Source organism: Schistocerca americana, chromosome 4 (genome assembly GCF_021461395.2).
Source record: "Schistocerca americana isolate TAMUIC-IGC-003095 chromosome 4, iqSchAmer2.1, whole genome shotgun sequence".
NCBI lineage: Eukaryota > Metazoa > Arthropoda > Insecta > Orthoptera > Acrididae > Schistocerca > Schistocerca americana.
The window spans coordinates 378,860,918-378,870,448 of NC_060122.1; the positions used below are offsets into that span (position 1 = coordinate 378,860,918).

General features: G+C 42.0%; 1 pseudogene; it reads right to left on the minus strand.

Annotated features, from left to right (window-relative positions):
* Nucleotides 1-8,491: 8,491 nt before the first annotated feature.
* LOC124614287 lies at nucleotides 8,492-8,609 on the minus strand (annotated as a pseudogene).
* Between the last annotated feature and the right edge of the window lie 922 nt (nucleotides 8,610-9,531).

The window sequence follows — 9,531 nt, forward strand, 5'->3', positions numbered from 1 at the left end:
TATAGTGTAGTCATTCTCCTGTCTTTTGCTTAAAAATAAAAAATTTCATAGCAAAATTGAAACTTTCAATGCTTTATTGAGGTTTTATTGGAAAACGTTTGATTTGCAACGTGAAATGGAGGAATATTTTAGTAAAACAAAATACAGATTTATCATTCAGCGCTAGAAAAGGCATTTTTTCCAAGAAAGGTAAGACTAAAAATAAAACGCAAAACGAAAACACCGTTTCAATACTTCTGTCATCGTCAAAAAACTTTCACACTTATCAATAATAACAGAAAACCCTTGTCTTTGTTTGTGGTGAAGAACATCCTACTGAGTAAAAAATTAAAGGAGTAACTACATAGATTTTTTTGTGTTTGTGCATGTAAACTGTACTTGCATTAAAAGTAGTAGCTTTGTTTATGCAAAAGCGCAGAAGTTACGAGAGCAGATAATATTTATTACTTACATAGCCCAATTTATATTTAGTAAGGATATGATGAAATACGCAGTAGACTAGCAGTGAACGATGTGTGGTTCTAATTATGTGCAAAACAATTAAATAAATAAAAGGATGTCGTCGTCTCTCAGTTCCTCTCTCAAATATTTATTTATGTTTCTTTCTCTGCCAATGCTACCTGTACTACCGGTAGTCCTACCATTTGCTAAGTCATTTATGTACTGTACCAAACCTACCGAAGCGTAGTTTTGGTGGAGGGCAACTCTAGGTATTTGGTAAGACAAGTAGTCACAATATGTTGCAGAGTCGAACACGTTTGGGAATAAAGGAAGAGGGAATGTGGCTGATCATCTGTATCTCTTGTCTGCAAAATATCTTTTATGAAAAAAGCAATCTGTGTTTTCCTAGATGTGGTTTTTCCTTAATCCGAGCTGATTCGTTGAGAGAAACTTATTTTCGGCCAGGAATGTCAATGTCTGAACGTAGAAAATGCTCAAAGGTCCTACGATAGACGGAAGTCAGTGATAGTGGTCCGTAATCTCTCACTGTTTCCCTAAGAAGTTAGTGGGAAGTCTCTGCGTCAATCCCATCTTAGCCTTTTTCCACATTGCACTCATTGTGTCGTCCTTGTGATAGCAAAATCTTTAAAGGACAAATATTTCGACGGAGGAACGTTTTCTTTTTTTTTTATTTTAGAGACACGACGAGTACGCAGTACTTTCCACTCGAAGGAAAGTATATCAGCACGCGCTTGGGAATGCTCTTCACAGCTATGTGCTGTACACACAGACCTTCGACTGTTGTGATTGCACTAATACGAGGTGCATGCAAATTATAACGCCTCCAATTATTATTCTCAGGACTGGAAAAAGATAGAAACATGCAGTTTGTTTCAAAATATGCGTACACTCGTTGTGAATGCGTGATGGAGATCCCAGCACTGTACGCCACACTGAACTCTAGCGGCAGAGGCGATAATGAGGACTGTTTTTGATACTTGAAATGGCGACGTTTTCATTACAAGAAAAGCTTGTAATCATTCGTTTTCTTCATTTGCGTGGTGTGACACCGACTGGAAGTCATCTCCAGTTGAGTGAGACATTTCGTTATGGTGTCGTGGATGTATCTAACGTGCTTTCATGCGTGTGACAGTTCAGAGAAGACAGAACGTCATGTGACAACAACCAAGACAATTTCGGCCTTGCACCAGCCAGTCTGAGAACAGATAGAGGAAATATAGAAAGTTGTTTTGGAGGATCACCGAACACGTCGCACCCAAAGTTGGCACTTTCGTGGAATCTGCGCCCGAATACACGAAAATAAGCAAAGTGTCCTGCAGGTGGGTGTCACGAATGCTGACGGACGGCCACAAGGCTGTGTGCGTGGTAATTACCAGGCAGTGTTGAAGCGTAATGTCGGCATGAATGGGACTTTCTTTTCATCGATTGTGGCTACGGATGAGACATGGATGCCGTTTTTAAGTTCCGAAACGAAGCGCCGTTTTAAAACAGTCCTCTCTTACGCCGGTACTACTAGCGTTGTGTTTGCTGTACAGTAATGCCACCTCTGTCACAAATTCACAACGAGAGAAGACGTATGTTAAAACGAACTACATATTTCTATCTGTTTCCAGTCCTGAGAAAAAGAATCGGACCTGAATACATCTCGAACAAAACTACCGATATATTACTGATTTGCTTGTAACTTCTTCTTACATTGTATCCACACTGAATTAACATCAGCTGCCGTTTATGAGGCAGAACAGATATCAAACCGACCACGTTTCTGAATTTAAGATCTATTGAGACCTAGTTTAGGACCTAGACCCCTCTTTGTATGGGGACATTATCGTTATCGGAAGTGTGTAGGGGAATAACCTCACACGTTCGGTTATACCATTGGCGACAAATCACTAAAAACTTTGACGTCGGGCACAGTGAATCGATGATGATCATAAGTGGCTCAATGAAGGCGAACCCACAACCCAGCTAGCACACAACCAACAAACATCATACGTAAAGTTACAATAAAAAAGGAATAAAAAAAAGACATGAAACCAATGTGATCTCCCAATTCAACATCATTTACACACCAAGGATCGACTGAATTCGAGGACGTCTCTCCGGAAAACCACCGAAAAATTACAAGTTTTTGAGGAAGGGAGGGATTGGAAGGAAGGCTGTCGAAGAAGCATCCTGCAAAATGGGGCCTTATCGTTGATGTGACCAAACAAGTTCCTGGTTTTGACCTTCCAAGAAGACTGTGAACAATATGAAACAGAATAACATCCGGAATGAGTCACCGTAAAAGCTTAACAACAAAGTGAGAGTGGTACCCTCTACTGGCATAACGTTGCCTGGAAGTGAAAGGACAAGGCCAAAGAATTGAACATCATTCGTATGAAGACTTTAATTAACACTTTCCAGTAAAATAATTTTATTAATGAGGCCAACAGGACATTGACATATTAAGATAAAACTGTTAATTTACATAAAATTACTTAAAAATGACTACTGGTAATAGATCAACAATTTATCAGATATTTCAGTGAGATCAAATAACAAAAGGTGTTAATTCAAATACTTGCTGCCAACTCTCAAGACTCATTCATGGGATCATGAAATACGAAAATTTAAATTTAGAGCAAATGTTATTCTCTTTCTAAAAATACACAAATCTTGTTTGCCACTGGTTACTGTTGTTGAAATACTTACAGCAAATTGTAAGAGGAGAAGCAACATAATATTTCAGCAATTGAAGTTACAAAACAATCTCTTAGAAGGTTCTGAGAAAACAGTCAATTCAAATGGTTCAAATCACTATGGGACTTAACATCTATGGTCATCAGTCCCCCAGAACTTAGAACTACTTAAACCTAACTAACCTAAGGACATCATACAACACCCAGCCATCACGAGGCAGAGAAAATCCCTGACCCCGCCGGGAATCGAACCCGGGAACCCGGGCGTGGGAAGCGAGAACGCTACCGCACGACCACGAGCTGCGGGCAGGTACAAGTTTCCCGCGTCCAGAAGATGCTAAGCCACACCAACTTGGAAGTTGGCCCGTTGTCCCACAGACCTCTATTCGCCGTGTGTTTTCCTACCTTAATATTTTTTGTCATATATTTTCTGGTTTATTATTATTCGTGTTTTTCGCTTTTTAATGTATTACTATGATGTATTTTTAGTTTGTGATGTATTGTCTTCACCATGCCGAACGGAAAGATTTAGGTGTTCCTTTTTCCCACGCGCCATTCTACATCTACATTTATACTCCGCAAGCCACCCAACGATGTGTGGCGGAGGGCACTTTACGTGCCACTGTCATTACCTCCCTTTCCTGTTCCAGTCGCGTATGGTTCGCGGGAAGAACGACTGCCGGAAAGCCTCCGTGCACGCTCGAATCTCTCTAATTTTACATTCGTGATCTCCTCGGGAGGTATAAGTACGGGGAAGCGATACATTCGATACCTCATCCAGAAACGCACCCTCTTCAAACCTGGACAGCAAGCTACACCGTGATACAGAGCGCCTCTCTTGCAGAGTCTGCCACCTGAGTTTGCTAAACATCTCCGTAACGCTATCACGCTTACCAAATAACCCTGTGACGAAACGCGCCGCTTTTCTTTGAATCTTCTCTATCTCCTCCGTCAACCCAACCTGGTACGGATCCCACAGTGATGAGCAATACTCAAGTATAGGTCGAACGAGTGTTTTGTAAGCAACATCCTTTGTTGATGGACTACATTTTCTAAGGACTCTCCCAATGAATCTCAACCTGGCACTCGCCTTACCAGCAATTAATTTTATATGATCATTCCACTTCAAATCGTTCCGCACGCATACTCCCAGATATTTTACAGAAGTAACTGCTACCAGTGTTTGTTCCGCTATCATATAATCATACAATAAAGGATCCTTCTTTCTATGTATTCGCAATACATTACATTTGTCTATGTTAAGGGTCAGTTGCCACTCCCTGCACCAAGAGCCTATCCGCTGCAGATCTTCCTGCATTTCGCTGCAATTTTCTAATGCTGCAACTTCTGCATCCGAGAGTGGAGTGGTAGAGAAGTAGTATGAAAATGGTTCTATGAACCCTCTGCCAGGCACTTAAGTGTGAATTGCAGAGTAACCATGTAGATGTAGAATGTATACGTACACTGATGGAGTTGCGTGACATAGACGAAAGTTGGTAGGCATATTTCTACATATGACATATGATGCGTATTCAAATTTCGCGCCAGTTGCACAAGAATAACGCTAATAGTGCCACTATGAGGATACAAATTAGGTTTTCTTCACACACACGCTTTAACTGTCATAAGCGTTAGTTACCTTTGAGATTGGACGTGGTGACTTGACGTAGGTCAAGAGAGCCTTTAAGGCGACAAAGACGCCATTAACAACACCTCTTTGAGTTTGAACAAGGTCGTGTAAGGGTCGAGTAGTAGAGTTATGAGAAGCGGGATGTTCCTTCTGCGATACTGCAGAAAGACTTGTCAAGAACGTAGCAACTGTAAATCATTGCTGGCAGTGGTGGTCACGAGAAGGTAAGGTCGCAAGGAGACAGAGCTCAGGACGGCCATGTGCCACTGCCGAGAGGGAAGACCATCGTGTCAGGTGCATGCGTCTGGCGCGTTGTACTGCATCTACAGCAGCAATGTGAGCAGCAAAAAACATGGCTCTAAGCACTATGGGACTTAACATCTGAGATCATCAGTCCCCTAGACTTAGAACTACGTAAACCTAACTAACCTAAGCACATCACACACATCTATGCCCGAGGCAGGATTCGAACCTGCGACAGTAGCAGCAGCGCGGTTCCGGACTGTGAGCAGCAGTTGGCACCACAGTGACACAACGAATGTTACAAATCTGTTACTTGAAGAACAGCTTCGAGAAAGACGCTCTGTAGCGTGCATTAAACTGACCCTAAACCACCGCCATTTGCGACTTCAGTGGGCTCAAGCGAGGGCTCATTAGAGGGCAGCGTGGACGTCTGTTGTGCTTAAATGAATATGTTTCACTAAATACATTATCTTAAGAAAAAATTAGTGGTGCTAAATAATGCAGCTAGAAATTGATCAGAATGTGCAAATGTATGTCACAATCAAAAGTTACAAGTCTCAACTTGATCGGTGAAATATTTTGGTAAAAAATGGCGTTTTTATGAAAAATTGAAGGCGCTAAATATTAGACACAGAAAGATTAATATACGTTTGTAGCCTCAGATTGATATAAAATCATTAACCATGTGACCCCTTAAGATTCCTCTAATAGTTTTCAAGCAATTAACTACAAACTAAAGTTGGAATGAAATCGTCCCTATTCATAATAGACAGTATGATTTGTATTTATGATAGAAAGTTCTAATTATAGCGCTTGAGTACATTCATCACGCAATACGGCTGTACGAAGTTTCAAGACTTTAGTGTAAATAACAATCAATACAAGGACTCAAAGAGGTAGCTCAGAGGTCATATTCTACTGTCGGTCCCATCCTAAAAAGTCTATCTGGCCAAGTTTCAATGCAGCAGAGAAAAACTTTTTCAGTAACTAAAGCCAACTTAAATCTAATTACATCAAAATTAGGAAGATTGAAGATTGTTACACAAGGGAGATATTATTTAATAAGTGTCCGAGATAGGGGTCATTTAGATGCTGCTACCTTCGCCTAAATCGGTTGATAGCAGATATTCCGTTCGGCGGTCCGCTGTGCCCATTTATAAATAAGGCGAGAGAGGCAGCGAGTGAGACACTTTGCACCGAGCTATCAATCTGTCCACGTCAGTTCAAATTTGTTCAAATGGCTCTAAGCACTATGGGACGTAACGTCTGAGCTCATCAGTCACCTAGACTTAGAACTACTTAAAACTAACTAACCTAAGGACATCACACACATCCATTCCCGTGGCGGGATTCGACCTGCGACGGTAGTAGCAGCGCCGTTCCGGAATGAAGCGCCTAGAACCGCTCGGCCACAGCAGCGGGCTCCACGTCAGTCAAATGCCGGCATACCCTCTGCCTCGTATGACGTCAGAGCTAGGCACCTACCGAACGCGTTTTCGGTAAAGTGGAAAGTGAACTGGTGAGGACTGTACTACATTCTGGGTAGCTCAGATTTCACGAAAGTAACTGCTTGCTTGCCGCCCGTAATGTTGACAAAGACGAGTGGCGAGATTATTTTCCACTTTTGTGGCGAGAAATTAGCTTGGATGATTGAAGTCATGGTGACAGACCATCATAATTGGAACTTGCCTTAGAGGTCGCCTCTGAGCTGCCAGAAGTGCTGTTTCTGATAGGGACAATATTATTGTTATCAGGAATATTATTATGTATGTGAGAGTGAACTTTTATTAAACACATTACTCAGTTAGAGCTCAAAACTTTTATTTATAGTCATAGTTCCTGATCCCACTGAGTAGATAGCAAGTATGAACATTTTCTTTCAATAGGCACGGGAATAATGTGGACTTGCAGACTGGAAATTATGGTCAGTATGTTCTCCATCGCTTCCTTTCTGACCGCAAAAACAGTTTTTAGGTTCTTGTAAACGGCGCAAACAATATTCAATCCGCCACACCACACAGGGGTTGTTTTCCAACAGGATAACGCTCGTCGACAAACCGCTGTTGTAACCCTACATGCTCTACGGAGTGTCGACATGTTATCTTGGTCTGCTCGATAGTCAGATTTTTCTCCAATCGAGCACAGATTGGACATCATCGGACGATAACTCCAGCATCATCCACAATCAGCATAAACCGTCCCTGTAACGACCGACCAAGTGCAATAGGCATGGAACTCCGTCCCACAAACTGACATTCAGTACCTGTAAAACGCAATGCATGGACTTTTGTATCTTGCATTCCACATTCTGGTCGTTACACCGGCTATTAATGCACCACCATTTTATACTTGAAGCGTCTTATCTCGTGCTTACATTATTCTCTGATCTTGCAATATTAATCACTTGAATCTTTTAAGTAGACAAATGTATTTCAGAAATTTCATTCCTCTATATAAATTATTTTTGGCGTTGCCATTTTTTTCCGTCTGGGTATCCTAGAAAATGTTGCTACTAATTTCAAGGGATTGTAAAGAGTGTCTGAGGACAAAGTCTAGAACAGGAACCAGTGTCGAGAAACATTATCCAACGACGCTACGGAGTGTCAAAGTTACAGGCGTCTCTGCCTACCCCTAGCCAAATTATTCGGCAGCAAACGCTGTTTGTTAAAAAAAATAGTTGTAGCCTCTTGTAAACGGCGCAAACAATATTTAACCCGTCGCACCACACAGGGGTTGTTTTCCAACAGGATAATGCTCGTCCACAAACCGCTGTTGTAACCGTACATGCTCTACAGAGTGTCGACATGTTACATTGGTCTGTTCGATCATCAGATTTTTCTGATATTATATTGGGTTTTAAGTCCAGTCGACCCGTCAACATCGAGGTCATTATAGACAGAGCACAAGCTGGTCTTATTTCAGTGAGTGGTTGCTGGTGCTACTTAACGTTATAATCGCCGACATGCATGGCAGCAGGCTCTTTTTAGTGTCGCTCTCCGATAAACAGTTTTCGGTTCACAGTGGTCTTCTTTCATATTAACTCCTTCTCGACGTTTTTTGCACTGCGCCCAGTTAACACCGTTATTATGCCGGGCTGTAACATGCAATTTTTCCAGTTTGGTACCTTAAATATGCTGCGCCACAAGCCGCTAGCAATGACTACGCCTGAGCGCTCCTGTCAGACTCTACTGCACAACAGCTCGCGCTAGACTCAGCAACACTGTGCGCATCCGTGTCCAGCGACAACGTTCCCTTCTTCAGATATTCTCTTTGACTGTTCTCAATAGAATATCATCCTGACGATAAACGTGTTTAGCACTCCGTCTTTAGGCCACAAGTGGCCCATCGGGAGCACCCGACCACCGTGTCATCCTCAGGTTAGGATGCGGATAGGAGGGGCGTGTGACCGGAGCCGCTACTATTCGGTCGAGTAGCTCCGCAGTTGGCATCACGAGGCTGAGTGCACCGCGAAAAATGGCAACAGCGCATGGTGGCCTGGATGGTCACCCAATCAAGTGCCAGCCACGCCCGACAGCGCTTAACTTCGGTGATCTGACGGGAACCGGTGTATCCACTGCGGCAAGGCCACTGCCACGATAAATGTGTTTACTACAAGTTATTACATAATGATTTTGCATATGTGGTGTTTCAATTACATATTCATATTCATTCATAAGAAAATATTTTCAAAATAGTGTCAAACTGTATTACATAATAAACCCTCCATTACTCAAAATTACAACATTGTTGTTGTTGTGGTCTTCAGTCATGAAACTGGTTTGATGCAGCTCTCCATGCTACTATATCCTGTGCAAGCGTCTTCATCTCCCAGTACCTACTGCAGCCTACATCCTTCTGAACCTGCTTAGTACATTCATCTCTTGGTCTCCCTCTACGATTTTTACCCTCCACGCTGCCCTCCAGTACTATCTTGGTGATCCCTCGATGTCTCAGAACATGTCCTACCAACCGATCCCTTCTTCTAGTCAAGTTGTGCCACAAGCTCCTCTTCTCCCCAATTCTATTCAATACCTCCTCATTAGTTATGTGATCTACCCATCTAATCTTCAGCATTCTTCTGTAGCACCACATTTAGAAACCTTCTATTCTCTTCTTGTCTAAACTATTTATCGTCCGTGTTTCACTTCCATACATGGCTACACTCCATACAAATACTTTCAGAAACGACTTCCTGACATTTAAATCTATACTCGATGTTAACAAATTTCTCTTCTTCGGGAACGCTTATCTTGCCATTGCCAGTCTACATTTTATATCCTCTCTACTTCGACCATCATCAGTTATTTTGCTCTCCAAATAGCAAAACTCCTTTACTACTTTAAGTGTCTCATTTCCTAATCTAATTACCTCAGCATCATCCGACTTAATTCGACTTCATTCCATTATCCTCGTTTTGATTTGTTGGTGTTCAGCTTATACCCTCCTTTCAAGACACTGTCCATTCCGTTCAACTACTCTTCCAAGTCCTTTGCTGTCTCTTACAGAATTACAATG